Raw genomic sequence first — 14,757 nt, forward strand, 5'->3', positions numbered from 1 at the left:
TGAAAACCACCATCCTAGTTAGCTGCGACAGTAGCGGGCTAAGCCCAGTATCCGGTCAGCTGCTACAGGGGGACGGATATTATAACGCCTTGTTTTCGACCGCGTTCCTTTGCTGGCACTTACGGGCTACATATAGCAATACGTCGTGAGATACAAAGCTGGTCTAATTCAACATAGCTAAGTACCGTGCACACCTCGATAGTTCAGTGTATTACGCACCCTAGGCTACTCAAATTTCCTCCGTGACTACCAAGTTTACCGATCTGTCATCTTTTCGGGAGCGCTCGTTGCCTACCCTTGGTATCCCAAGTGAGCTGCGCGCGCTCACCCGGAGGTGTTAAGGATTGCTGCGGGCGATCAGAACTTGTGTAAATTACAGCGATGCAGACAGCGTGCTGGAAAATCAATAAGTAATGAAATAGTACTGCAGTGAAGTAGCCAGGAGAGCAATGGGTGGAAAAATCCCAAGGACTCAGTTTCATTTTGTCAAAGTATAAAAGATGATGTTCTGGAGTGATACTATAAAATTATCCCCACCGGCCAGAGAAAATTGAAATACAAAAAGGAATCGAGAGGGTGTGGCATGTGCCTCTCTCCCATCCCTGTGACTCTCTTACCGTTCACAAGACTGCAGTAAGCTCCGCTGGATTCTCCTGCGGGGGACCGAAGGCATCATTTGCATTTCATTAATGAAGAAATGGAAATGGTTTTCTGTCTTCATTTGTTCTGGACTCGGACACGGTCCGCCTTTTTGCATCATTCGCGTCTGCTCCAGAATCCCCGTGACGTGATGTAGTTGAGTCTCTCGGGTCCTAGGCTCATAGACAGCAAGGCTGGGAGGGACCGACCCCTGCCGGAGGCAGAACCGTCCCTATCCAAACCATCCCGTACAAATCCTTGTCCAGCCGCTTACTAAAACTACACCCTCGGCCCTGCCGCACAAGGACACGCAGAGCACCCACACCTGCCACGGGTGAAGCAGAGGGACAGCGGTGTTGCGAGAGGAGTGTGAATGAGATGCAAGGAAAAGGGGGTGGTTGTGAGTCTTGGGAGATGCCTGAGAGAGGCAAGGAAGAGGGGGTGGCTTGTGTGTCAAACTTCGGCTGATGCTGCTAAAAACCGGTGGCATCGCAAGCGCGAGGAAGCTCCGCCGCGCTGCAGGAGAGGCCTGTCGGGTGGGGCAGTCAGGACTTCCCCTCCAGCTTCAGTGCCGGCTGCTCCGTGCCGCGGCGTGTCTGCGTCCCTCCCGAGCGAAACCCGGGTCCCCTGCCGGGACCAGGCAGCGAGGACCTGCTCTGGGGCTAACTCGGGCTGCGGTGCCGAAGGAGACTCTTACTCCTCGGACCGAGGCCCCTTCGCTTCAGCAGCCACAAGGCCTGGCGTGAGCAATGCCGGGCACAGCATGGGGGTGACCACTGCCAGCCCCCCATGGCTGCCCCCGCCCGCCCCAGTTCCCGGTGCTTTAAAGAACAGCCCCGGTGCTCACCAGATGCTGCCGGGCAGGGGGCGATCCCCACTGCCCCATGCTGCGTGGGGGGCTCTGCCACAAACCCCCGCCCCTCACGGGTGCCCACACGAGCCAGCTCCAGCCCTTTAAGAAAAAAAACAAACCAAGAGAAGCCCCAGGACTCACCCCTGCCGCACGGCCTCCGGACTTCGGGGGCTCGTGCAGAGCCCCCCACGTGGCATAGGGGAGTGGGGGGCAGCGGGGATTGCCCACATTGGCGGGAACGGTGAGTCTGGGGGGGGGTCAGTTTGTTTGTTTTCTTAAAGGGCCAAAGCTGGCCTGGGTGGGGCACCCAGTGGGGGCAGGGGAGCGAGGGGAGGGGATAGAGGGGCTAATGCAGAGCTCCCCATGCAGCGGGGGGCAGTGGGGATCGCCCCCCGCCCGGCAGCACCAGGCGAGTGCCGGGGTTTTTTCCCCAAGGGGCAGGCGGGGCGGCCATTGCCAGGCTGGGGGAAGGGCAGGGGATGGGCCCGGCCTGGCTGATTCGGAGATTCAGCAGCAGCCCAATCTCCAAATCAGATTCGCCCGAATCGAATCAGGACGGTGATTCGAATCACCGAATCAAATCGCTGTCCCCTGAATCGGCCGAATCCAAAGCGAATCCTAGCCGCTTCGCACAGGCAGAGTGAGCGAGCGCCCGTCCTTTCTGCAGTGAGTGAGGTGGGGCCCGCGGAGAACGAAGACTGGGTGACAGGGTAATTAGCCACTGCCGCGATATGTATGCGCAAGGGGAACAAACTGCGGCTGTATAGGGATCCTCACTGCTGGCATTTGCTAACCCTTGAGTACTTTTTGACTTTGTAAGTTAATGTCCTTTTATGTAGTTTTGTGTGTCTGATATGTAGATGGAGCGGTCAAGGTGATGCCTGGCCACTTCCTGGGCTAACATCAGCTTGATTGCTTAGACAAGATAATAGAAGTGGATTTTTAGGAGAGATTTAAATGTGTTCAGGGGAGGTCAGCATGGGAGAAAGCAGGGAGAGGCTTAACTCCATATTTGGACTTTTTGGTTTTATGTATATATATATTTATCATGGGCAGGATGTTGAGGAATGATAGGAATGGGAAAGATAATAGATGCAACAGTAAAAGAAGGCAAAGATGGACATTGAGTGCAATGAGGAAAGAGTGAAGGGTGAAGAGGGGCATGGAAGGAGGCAAGGATGGTGAGGCTACCAGTGAAGGGACTTTCTGGGACTGAATTTGGAGCGCTCAGAAGAAACAAAGACAGGCGTCCAAAGCTCAAAATGAAAAATAGAAAAATAGAGCCCACACAGCCTGGTCCGGGACTGGTAAATCCTGGCAGGACATAGTACTCTTGCTAGCTGGCCCGGCTCCCAGGATCTCCTGCTTTGTTTCCACCGTCTCCTGAGGCTGTCGAGGCGGAGCGCTTCATCTGCGTGTCCCCGGAGAGGAGCTGTGTTCACACCGGAGGCGCTATAACGCCCGGGGCAGCCAGGGTGGCACCAGCTGGGCATCTCTCTTGCCCTGCTCCAGCTTCCACCTCTCACCAGGGAGAGCCTCTGCCTCCCGAAGCGCGTGCTCGTCCCGAGCGGACTACATCCCTGTCCTAGGAATGCCTGGGGTAAGATTTCTTGATGAACTGCTTGGATTCAGTGAGTGGGATCAAAAATAATTATTTGGGAATAGTTTATTCCAACGAAACAACCCATGAATAGTCTATAAAAGCAGAAGCCTCCAATATTTTTAATGCGGTTTGACATTTCCCCGTGTTGACTTTCACCAGAAGTTGGTATCCTTGACATACAGAACAAAGTGCACGTTTATTTTGGCTCTTGGGGTGGGAGCTTGTCATTGCTGGCCTCATCTAGGGACACGAGACTTGGAACAGAAGAAGGAAGGGGTGGGAGATCTAGGAGCCCCAGAGCAGAGGATGTCTGGTGAAGAAGATGTGGTGTTACAACATCTCTCTGCTTTTGGGGGGTTTTTGGGGGGTGGGGGGCAGCCGGGAGGAGGGTTTTATTAGTTTTTATTAAGAACAGATGCATTAGCAGGGGGCTTGAAACAGCAGCTTAATAGCATGGCAGGGAAGAAAGATAATGTTGTCAGAGGATATTTGGCCTGATCGGAGGACAAAGTGGACGGTCAAGGAACCGAGGAGGAGATGGCTGTATGCCGCCGTGTACAAGTCTGGACTTGGCCTGTGCACTGTGTGCGCGTGTACACAGCAACGTACAGCCATCTCCTCCCCAGTTCCTTGACCGTCCACTTTGTCCTCCGATCAGGCCAAATATCCTCTGACAACATTATCTTTCTTCCCTGCCATGCTATCACGCCCTCTCGAGCCCCCTGCTAACTTACCCTGCCTCTCTGCAGACAATTAAAGTTTCATGTCCTTGCCGTAAAGTCCCCGTCATTCATCTCCCGGCTCCATCGCTACAATGGTCTCCATTCACGTTTCCCTCTGCGTTCTGTCAGTGCCATCAGCCTTGTCAGCTCCTTTGTCTCCTCCCCGTGTATACCTTTAAAATTCAATTTTTGCAAACGTTTATGCTAGCAGTCCTGAAATTTGTGCCGGTGCAATCCAATTGCATAAATAACTGGCAGAAAGTAAACACAGAGGGGGCAGGAGCATGACAGAGCACCTTCGCTGCTCAATTCAAGCTCGCGTACGCAGAAGTCTGTCTGCAATATTCACCCAGCTTTTCTGCCAACTAAATCAACACTGTTGCCAGACAAAGAGAGGATAAGCATGATCAACCTTCATAATAAAGAGTGTGACAACCTGAGCAGACCTTTTTAATGGATTCAGAAAACAGTTCCTGTATCTGACATCTAGATAATTCACGTGCGCTCTTGCCAGCCAAGGGTCCAAAGACGGAGGTCAGGAGGTTGAATGGTTGTTACCAGAATCCCTCTTTGTGGTTCCTTGCTTCTGTTTCCACCTCTCCCAAAGACCGCTTGCGCTCGGAGGGAGAGGCCTGTGGTTGAATGGAAAGGAGGACGTCGCGGAGGTGCTGAGCCCAGCTCTGGAGGGGCCTCTTTTCATCCTTGGACACGGTGATTTGTAGCGTAATTCTCAGCGTGCCCTTTGCGACGAACTTCCAGGTGCCTGCAAAGGAAAGGGCAATATCTTGTTAGCCAGAGGTATGGTGTTACTTTACAACCACCAGAAAAGAAAAGAAAAGAAATCAAACAAACGGGAAGAAAACCAGATTTAAAAGCTCCTGCGCCATTTTCTGGTTGGAAGTCTAAAATCTTGAAGCGTTACCGTCAAAGCTTTTCTGAATGACTTGATGAGGGTTTTTTTGTTGTTTTGGTTGCTGCACTCTTGGGACTCATTGGAGTGGCAGGATAAAAATTAATTAGAGGCTGTTTGGAGGGGGCTTTGGAAGATCGCCTCGGGCTACACTTCAGTCTGGTTGTTAGAAGCAATATCATCACTGCCTCCTCTCCCAGTGAACAGCCCGGCACTGGTGCAGCTGGGGGGAACCACAGAACATGCAACACAGACATCAGAGCAAAGACTTCCTCCCAGAGAGATTACTTACCACAAAACCAGTGGATCTACCTGCTGACAACCCCAGAAATATGTCTTGTTTCATTTTCCCCTTTCTAAGAGAGGCTGCTTATGAAGCTCATAGAAGCCCGATGAAACATCCACAGGAGGAGGCATATTTTTCTCCCTCTTTACCATGAATTATGCTGATCAGGGGGTCTGGGGGGAGATGATAGAGCGAGCTGTATTTCAGCATTGGGTTTTCTTTTGTCGGGGTGGATAGATATGTCAGGGCACGAAGAAAGCTGACAAATAACCATTTCAAACCAAAAGATCATATATGAAAAAGCTCAGTCATTTCTCTGTACCTCTCCCCCGCTCCCATTTGATTTGAATCCCAACTGCACGATCCCCGTCTGCTGCTGTTAGGACAAGTCAATCTGGAGCTGCACCTCTGCAAATCGGTTCTTTGTCGCCTTGGTTTTGAACCCCGCGTCCTGGTGGGGGGCGTCTGCCGATGGACCGGGACACACCTCTGCCGTCCCCGGAGCCGTGGCTCGACTTCTGCGTAAACCAGCCTCTGCAGCTAGCCCAGGCAACAGTTGCTTAGTCAATTAATGTTCTTATTTAGATCCATTTAACAGAATCAAAACTCATTTTAGCTTTTAGGACGACACTCCCATTGACTTCAGCGGAGCTGGTTCTTCATATGTTTTAATTTTTTACTTGAATAGGCGCCCGTATCACGGAAACGGGAGACGAAGTCCAGCTTGTCTGTACAATTGGTAGAAAAGGGTAAACATGCCCCAAATGGGTAAATACTTTTTAATAAGTTGATAAAGCCGTTCTTTTAATGGCGTCACCAGGAATCAGTACTCATCGTCATGCCTCAGCTCCCTCCTAGTTTTTCATTTGGCCTCACTCGTGGTGCTAATCAAAATTACTCTGAAACACAAAAAGGGACGATGGGACTCGTTATCTGTTCAGCCTCCGAAGAAGGGAAAGGACTGTTATGTAACTTAACGACACGAGGACGTCGTTCCTTGTGCAGCTCTTCACAGCCCGTCCTGCGCGGGAGCCCTGAAATCCCTCCGGCTCCGGTGAGGTTGCTCCCGGCAGCCCGAGTGCCGGCTGCTGTCTCCGCAGGACGCAGGAACAGCCGCTCTGCAGCGTCCCAGTATCCAAATTTTATCACAGGTGTCCTTTCTTCAGGTAGAGATGGCCATAGGGACAATAACGTTATTGTCTGTACTAAATCCCTTAGTGATGGGCTCTCGGAAATACAGATTAACTGTGAATTTACAAACAGCCTCACCTCTCCCCCCGCCCCTGCGTCAACGCTCTTAGGGTGCTACACCATCAATTGATGTCTAATTTAAAAGGGTATAATATTAAAACATCAAATTTACCATATATATAAAAATAGACGCACATCGTTTTCGATCAAGAAGAACGACATCAGGTAAAATAAAAATCACTGGGGACAGAGGAGAATTTCAACATTTTTTAAAGTGGGAAGAGAGGCTAAATTGGATGTTTCAGGGACACGGTAACAAAAGCTGGATTGTTTCCCTGTTTAGTATCTCATAGGAAACTAGGAATGGTGTGATATCAGGACAGGGTTTTTGTAACGGGGCGTTTCAGTGAGAATTTAAACTATGATAAAACCCCTTCTTAGGTTTTCAGAAATCAACAGGACCATTTCTTAAATCGATCCATTATTTTGTAGGAATCCAGAACGCAGGTTACGTCTATAGGATGGGGGACTGTATCCTGGAAAATACTGGCTGCAAAGACTTCGGGGTCACGATTACCCCGCTGAATAGTCCCTTCCACATTTAAGTACCGGCTATCCTTGGATGTTAAATCAGAGTAGAGGGGTGTTACCGCGTGGTATGTACTTCTGGTGAGACTGCTAGCCTCTGTCCTGATCATAGGTTCACAGTTTAAAAAGAATGGGAAAGGGTTCAAGAAAAGCCCTCCCGTTTGTCTCGTGCAGCAAGTGAAACCAGATGCTCACAAGGGCTCGCTCTGCAGCGGGCAGCGTTTTATAAAATCAGTGATTAAACACCCCTGCATCAATTTTTCCATCCTCCTTGGTGCTGGGGAGTTGTTTGGAGACCATAAGAAGGGCTATGCTAGGTCAGACCCACGGTCCATCGAGCTCAGTGTCCTGCCTCCGACCGCCGAGAGCGGCTGCTTTAGATGTTATCGGCCATCTCCAGCGTGATGCAATGTATTTACTGGGGCTGCTTTGAGTTTTGCTGTCAAATCACCAACAGATGAGGGCAAAGTAGGGAGAATAAAGGATGTAGCCACTGTTGGCCAATCCAAAGCCCATGTATGAGACCTTTATTTTAATACTGAAGCTTCATGGTCATAAGAGCACAGTTTGTTTTATTTTAATACATTTACAGTGACCAAAAGTGTGCAAAGATCTCTGACCTAAAGAACTCGCGGTGGGGATTTTCGAGCTGGCACATGAAAGTGGAGGAAGGGTGAGGAAGAACAAGTTTTACAGGAGTAATGAATGCTCAATGTAGCCACACGTGGCCCATGAGGATTTGGGTGGGTTGTTTGCTGATTTAATTCTTCTTAAAGGTACAGTAGCGGAAGTGAAGAGGAGGAGGTACTTGAATGAAAGGAGGGCGGCAGCAGTTTTGCAATAGATGGGGCTGAAAATGCTGTAGCTAAATAGGCATGTAGCACCATAGCTATGGAAATGGCCAGGTCAGTTCAGCACTTCTAATTGTACTTCTACAGTAAGAAACCTGTTGGAAAAGACCTGCAAAGCACTTGTTAAAAAATAATTGACTAGCAAAATGAAGGTGATTGTCTGATTTAATAATGAGTCTCCTTCAGGCCATTCAACATCAGTATGTAAATACTTCTCCGGGACAGAGACCAAGCTAGGCGGGCAAGATGCATGCATGTAACCTCTGCACTCTGATTAAAAGGATATATTTTGATCAGCATAAAAGTGGTCCTTGAATGGTGAGCGCCCATGATAATGAGGACCAAGCAGAGGACAGGTCAAGACATACCAGCTGTTTCACTTCCTTCCACAAGCAGCTCCTTGCCAGCAAAGATCATGAGTCAACAAATTGTCCAGTGTGACCCAAATGATCAACTATCAGCTGACTACATCAGGAGATCGTTAGTCATCCTAATTAGTTCCATCTCAGCCTAAACGAGAGTTGAAGACTGTTTAAAATGCCTTTGGTATTACGTTGTACCTGATTCTGAGTCGTCAGTACGTACGAGTCGTCGTCCTCAGAAAGAGGAGGCTGAAAACAGGGGTGCGCCTGCCAAGCGCCCCGACGGAGGGAGAGCGGCCAGCGTGTGAAACCCTCGTGCCTTTCCTTTGGCTCAGCCCCCATTGATACTGGCTCCCTGCCACAGCCCAGCCTTTCCTTCTTCCTTCTTCGGATGCCTTAAATAAATGACAGGTGAATTAATGCTCTGCAGTTTTGCTTAAACCAAATTTTTCCTAAACTCATTGTAGCATTAGTCTTGACTTGATGCACAAATGAGCACCTCTTTTCTCCTGTCGTTCTGCGACTCCCGGAGAGACGGACAGTCGGGAGGAAAGACCTCTGGGATTGAAAACAAAACCTGTAGGAACATGGGGCCATAGTACCATCCTAATTCACGTGGCCTTAAAAAAAGGGGCAAAGACCGGACAGCAGAGCGAGGTGGTATAATCTGCCTCCATGCAAATGCCTCCATGCTCATCCCCAGCAAGGGTAAACTAGTGTTGAGGGGTTTGTCCCCAAAACTCTTAGTTTGATTTACTTTTATAACCCTAGATAGGTCATTATTTACCGAAATATGTGATCTTAGTAACCTCCTGTAGCAGCGAGTTCCTCAGAGTGTCTACCCATTGAGCGGGAAGGTATTCCTGCTAAACTGCTGAGCGGTGAGAAATCAGTGCTTCCTGCACGTCTCAGAAATGGTCCATTACATTAAGAGATTTTTATGGAGGTCTTGTCTCAATGAGAACGACAGGCAAAGAAAGGGTAGAACAAAAAAAATAGAAAGAAAAAAATCAAAGCAACATACAGGAATATAGAGAATGTAATATAGAGGAATACAGAGAATGTAATATAGGGGAATAGAGAGGACTAATGAGTTTTTCAGCCCAGAATGTTTCTCATGAGATAATCAGCATGCAATTCTGCCAAGTTTATAAGTTGGGGTGTCAAAAAAGTTAGAACATTTTTCTAAATAATATTCTCCCTCCCGCCAACATGTATTCCAGGAGAACTACATCTACTTTTCCTGAATTTTATTTATTGCTAAACAGGTTTCAGGCCTAAGAAGATTTAAGTAATATTAACACATTAGCAGAGCTTTTCCTGCGAGAGCCGTTGCATTTCTCCCACTCTGGACCTCTTCCCTTTTTGCACTAAAAGCAAACAGAATTCATTATCTCGTCTCAGCATTGAAGCTTTTTAAGTTCAATGTCAATAGTTAGTTAGGAAAGGGCGGGAGGGTCAGGGATTAGGACTCCAAACTGTCCTTGACGTTCCTCTGTAGGATCATCTGCTGTTCGCATCAACCTAATAAAAAAAAATCCCTGTCCACTATCTCAGGAACGATCAGGACAGGAAAATGTCAGTTTTGGGACTGACAGGACTCTGATAAGAACGAGCTGGAAATGAGACAGAGAGAGAAAAAGTAAATACCGTCATACTAAGTTTGTAATGTACTTTTTAAATGCCTTTTCTTGTGCATGCATGCATGTTCACCCACCAGGCTTCAGTCTTTCGGCTTCTTTTCAGAGCAGCTTTACTGTAAGAAAGTCTCTGTCTATTTTTGTTTGATTTGATTTTTACAGTCTTTCCACAACCTTTTAAAGATCTGGAAGGGTCAGTCTTCCTGGCCTGGAAGCTGTGAACACATTCACTCCCACAGAATTTCTTCTAAGCACAGAAATAGTTTCCATTTTCAGAATTATCTATACATATTTCTAGAGTTACCAACATGGTCTGAATTCTCAGGCTTAATCTAACACAGGATGGAAACATACCATTCAAACAGAAAACTTCAAAGTAGGACGAACTCTGAGTATAAATGCAGTACCTACTTTGTAAAAACTTGTGTTTAATAATGAGGTTTCCTTATTTTTCCTTTTCATTTTTATTACATCTTTAATAGTAGAGGAAATGTATAGTATTTATTATTCGCACCGGGGTGCAGTGTTTTCTTCATGTCATCTATCCTGCCCCAAAGAGATGTCTCACGTGTAGACAAGCCTTTTCTTAATCTGTTTCATTCGTAAAGATATTACTTGAAGATTTCTCACCCATGTAGTGCGTCTTACCCACAAGGTAAGGCAAACACTTGTTTTAGGATGAAATTGCGAAGTGAGTTAAGATCTGTGTCAAAGTCACCGGGACATATTCTTGCGTAGGTGGGTTACGATGGAGGCCGTTTCCTTCCAAGACCACTTGTGATTTTATTACTCAGTGAAGTTAGTGCGTGCATACCTCCCGACCAGGGGCGCCTCATCAGTGTACGCTGAGATCCAGATTAGGTACACTGAACTAATTGCGAACCAGGGTCTCCCGGAAACCCTGGCGTGGAGTCTCTGGGCACAGTCTTTATTTCCTTTTTTCCAAAGCTCGAATCAGACATGTGGGTGGGGCAGGTCTTCCCTGAATCTTGTAATTACCTCTGGGACACCCGGAAAAACTCCAGGTAAATCAGGAATCATCGTAGTTCATGCCTACATGCTCTTTAATTGTTTTAATGACATCTTATAAACATGCATCAGATGTTCTCAAATCGTAGCCCGTGGCTCACTGGTGATGTGATCGGCACAGCAGATGATGGCAGTTTGAAGATGTTGCCGATCACAAGGTGTTGGCTTTCCTCTCCCTCCAACTGTTTCCATCGCATTAAAAGAAGCTAAAAATGTGAAATGATCCCTATCATTGGTGTTTTGTTGAAAGCAGTTGCTGTAGTTTCCCTAGCGTGTGGTACAATCACAGATGTAAGGAGAAGTAATTCATGTGATTGCAGTGCCAGTGGAAATAATCTATATGAAAATCTTTTTGTTGAATGAGGTGGGGCACACTGTAAAAAAAATAAATAAATAAAAAAAATTAAAAATAATTAATTCACAATAGCATATTTTTACATGTGTGAGTTTCCTTGTTTTCCTTTTGGCCTCTGCAGTGAAATGTCGTTATATCTCAAATTACTGCACAGTTATTAAGATTAAACTCAAACAATTGGTACCCATTGATTCTGTCCATTGTCCAGACATTGGCCCAATATCTGCAGAGATTTATATCCTTGCCAAAAGTAGATCCTTTTATTTTGAGGACATTGTTTTCAACAATTGTATTTTGTCTTTCTACCTGATGTTTAATAATGTTGCTGAGCTTTCTCTCTCCCTCCTTCTCTCCTTTTATAACTCCCTTTTGTGTAGATATCCAATTACAATTTCCCTTGGAGAAACCCAATAGAAAAATCTCAAAATATTAATTTTCCCAGACACTAATTGGTACTTTTCTATAAACAATAGCATCTACCATAGTTTGCATTTGAGAATAATTTCAATATCAATGAGATTTTCCCTGTAGAGCCTGATGCTTCATTGTATAATTTGGCAGAAAATTGGTGCAACAGAGTAGATCCGGCCAATGGAGTTTAAGAAAATATTTTAGGCGACAGATGAAAAGTTAGATGGCTACAAAGACAGGGGCTTTCACTGCATAGCCAGGGAGCCAGGTTGGCAGATGGCCTATACTTTCACTCTTCATCGTCTTGGTAATATTTTGATATCAAAGTAAAGGGCCCACGTGGCTGGGTTTTTGCATGCCATGACGGACTTCCGGGCCTATCTACAGTGGACATGGGAAAGGTGTTCAGCTTTTTAGTGAAGTGTGTGCAGCAAAATCCTAGTATGGAGCTAAATCCAAGAATAGGAATTTTTATTAAAAATAGTGAAATCTTCCTGTGAAAAGCGATGCCAACTGAATTATAGAATCATAGAAAACTAGGGTTCGTCCCAGTCAAGGCATTGTCCAGCTGGGTCTTAAAAACCTGCAAGGATGGAGATGCCACCACCTCTCTAGTAACCCGTTCCCGTGCTTCACCACCCTCCTCGTGAGAGTTTTTCCTAATATCCAACCTCAACTTCCCTTGCTGCTGCTTGAGCCCATTGCTCCTTGTCCTGCTATCTGCCCCCACTGAGAACAGTCCAGCTCCATCCTCTTTATTCGCCTTCTTGGCACCAAGGGCGCACTGCCGGCTCCTGTTCGGCTTATTGCAGGTCCTTTTCTGCAGAGCTGCTGCTTGGCCACTCGATCCCCAGCCTGCACCGGTGCAGGGTTGTACACGAGATGCGTATGCATCCAAGCATGGAAGATATTTAATTTGTAGACAGTTTAATTAGTAGACAGACTACATTATCTTTTTTTTTTTAAAAAAAAAGCCTCTTTTAGCTCCAAGTACAGTCATGTAGCAATATTACATACAGTCGTAGAGCAACGTTGGCTTTCTCCTTTCCATATCCTAATATCATGTTAGAGATTTCAGGGACTAGCGTGCACTTTCCTGCCTGCTTGACAGATATCAGAGTCTTAGGACTTGCAGAGAGCTCTCCCGAAGCAGGCGTTTCCACCGTCTGAACGTCCTGAATGATGTTTCCTGTAGCCGCGAAGAAAACGGGACTGCTAGCGGCAGTAATATCATCCAGAAACAGTTAAATCCATACCTTGATGGCTGACTTTCTTGCACAGAGCTTCATATGCCCATACCCTACTCTGTCAATTTGTCTTTCTTCTCCTTTAATCTTTCCTTTTACTTAGGAGGATAGGCCGCTACCTTTTAGAGGTGCCTCTTTGCTGAACGATAACAGATTTTGAGGCTTTGCAATCGGTAATTTTCCCAATGGGAGAGAAATTTGACACAGATTCAAAGTTTTCTGAGTCTTGTGTACCTTGAACAGAAGTGGCCAAAACTGGGCGTAGGGCAGTCCGCTAAGAAATGCAGGTCAAGATACCGCTGAGTTTTACCCAATTGCCAAGAAACATCTCCTCCCTTCTGACCCGCGATTTATTTCTAATACATTGCCTGTTCCCTGGACCTTTCCCCTGGCAGCCCGCTAGCTTTAGAGTCGCCAGCGTTAACGTCTTGTATCCCAGAAGCTAAGCGCAGACCGTTGCAGGCGGGCCTTGCTGCTGGTCCCCCGGGTATTTCGGAGCAGTTGCACAGATAGAAACTTTTGCTCTGCTCGCCGTCCCGTTCCTCTCCTCGTCTCCGTCTTGACAAACAGCAGACGTTTGAGCCATCAATTAACTCCAGCACCCAGACGGGAGCGGCTGCTTTAGTCCGCTCGCAGGAAGCCTCGGGTCCATTATGTTTAACCCTTTCTTTCATGCTTAGTATTTGTATTGACAGGCCATAACAGATTGCATTAGTGTCTGTGCTATAACCGGGCGCGTGTGTGTGTGAATAAAATAGATAAAGAAAGAAATCAAATCCAGTTAGGAATCTAGCTATTTATAGTTCCCCTAGGTGCTGCAGCTCTTAGAAACAAGTCTGAAGGAAAAGCAAACTCGGCTCCTAGGTTTGTGTGAAGGAGCTAGACTGTGCATTCAAACCGTGTGTGACCTTGCCGGGGTCCCGGTACCTGGGGCCTCCTGGTGTCGTTCGCCAGATGAAAAGCAACTTCCCCAGCATGCCCGCGCAGTGTTTATCGTAGCGAGAGATCCTGCCGCGGATTTTATACACGGATGAAGAATGACTGCTTTATTTATCTAGCGCCGATGCCCACGTCTGAAGAACAAACTTACCATTCTTATTTAGCTAGGGGTTTTTTAGATCCGCGTCTTTTAGAGGTTAATTTCCCAGTTCAGTGGATTAAACAAACAATAAGGAGAAGGAAGGCTGCTTAAGCAAGACTGTCAGTATAAATCCACCTCTCCTACTGCTTTCCCCACTTCTCTGCTGCCTTACCTTAAGTATATGTGAATAAATGGAAAGGTACGTGGTTACTTTTAACCAAAGAAATGTACTTTTATATCTTCAGACCCTAATGTTCAGCGCCCTGGGAAAATGTTCCCACAGTCCACAACCTCGGGGTTATAAGCTGCCCGTCTACAGGGACACGTGTCGCCCGAGCGTGGCTTGCTACCAGCGACCTTCTCAATGACCTCCGGGTTATTTTTTCCAACTGTTTTTAGTCCAAAAGGCTCGAGCAGGCGGAGCGAGTGCAAAGTAACCCTAGCTTCAGATGACCTAGTCACCGTGGCAGTCGCACACGATTAATTTAATTTCACCTTTAGTTGCAACTGTCAACATCCCGCTGATCTTTCAAGGTAGAAGCTGAACGTTAATAAATTAGAAGCGTGTCAACCAACTTCAGACCATTAACATGGACTTCAACCGCTGACAAAAATCTGCAGAAGGATTCCTTTTCCTTAAATGAGCATCTCGTCGTAGTTACTATAGCAACTACAGATCCCAGGATCGTAGAGAACTAGGGCTGGAAGGGACCTCCAAAGGTCATCTGGGCCAACCCCTGCTCGGCCGGGTCATCCCTGTCTAACCCTTCCAGACCAGTCATAAAATCAGATGTATGATTTTAAAACTTTCTTTTGGGGGAAAAAAACCACAAAATACTTCTTAAGAATATGTGAAGTGCTTAAAAATCACACCAGATTCCTTCAGCCCCTCTAAGTAACCCAGAATATTAGGAGAGCTTAAATCTTTTAATCTGCAGCTTTATTTCTGGCCCTCTTAATTGCAATAGCCAACATCATGAGCAGTGCAA

At 46.9% G+C, this 14,757-nt stretch overlaps 1 protein-coding gene and 1 long non-coding RNA gene across 3 annotated transcripts in view; one reads left to right on the forward strand and one right to left on the reverse strand.

Moving 5' to 3' along the window:
• ZFHX3 (zinc finger homeobox 3) overlaps positions 1-14,757 on the forward strand; it is an 813,079-nt gene that overhangs the window by 530,747 nt on the left and 267,575 nt on the right. The window lies entirely within an intron of this gene.
• LOC109283231 (uncharacterized) lies at positions 4,255-9,293 on the reverse strand. The gene is made up of 2 exons (XR_002090314.2): positions 8,204-9,293; positions 4,255-4,580 (listed from the first exon to the last, which is right to left on the reverse strand). It is a non-coding gene; the product is annotated as an uncharacterized LOC109283231 (long non-coding RNA).

The sequence above is a fragment of the Alligator mississippiensis genome, chromosome 10, assembly GCF_030867095.1.
Source record: "Alligator mississippiensis isolate rAllMis1 chromosome 10, rAllMis1, whole genome shotgun sequence".
In the NCBI taxonomy this organism is placed as follows: Eukaryota; Metazoa; Chordata; order Crocodylia; family Alligatoridae; genus Alligator; species Alligator mississippiensis.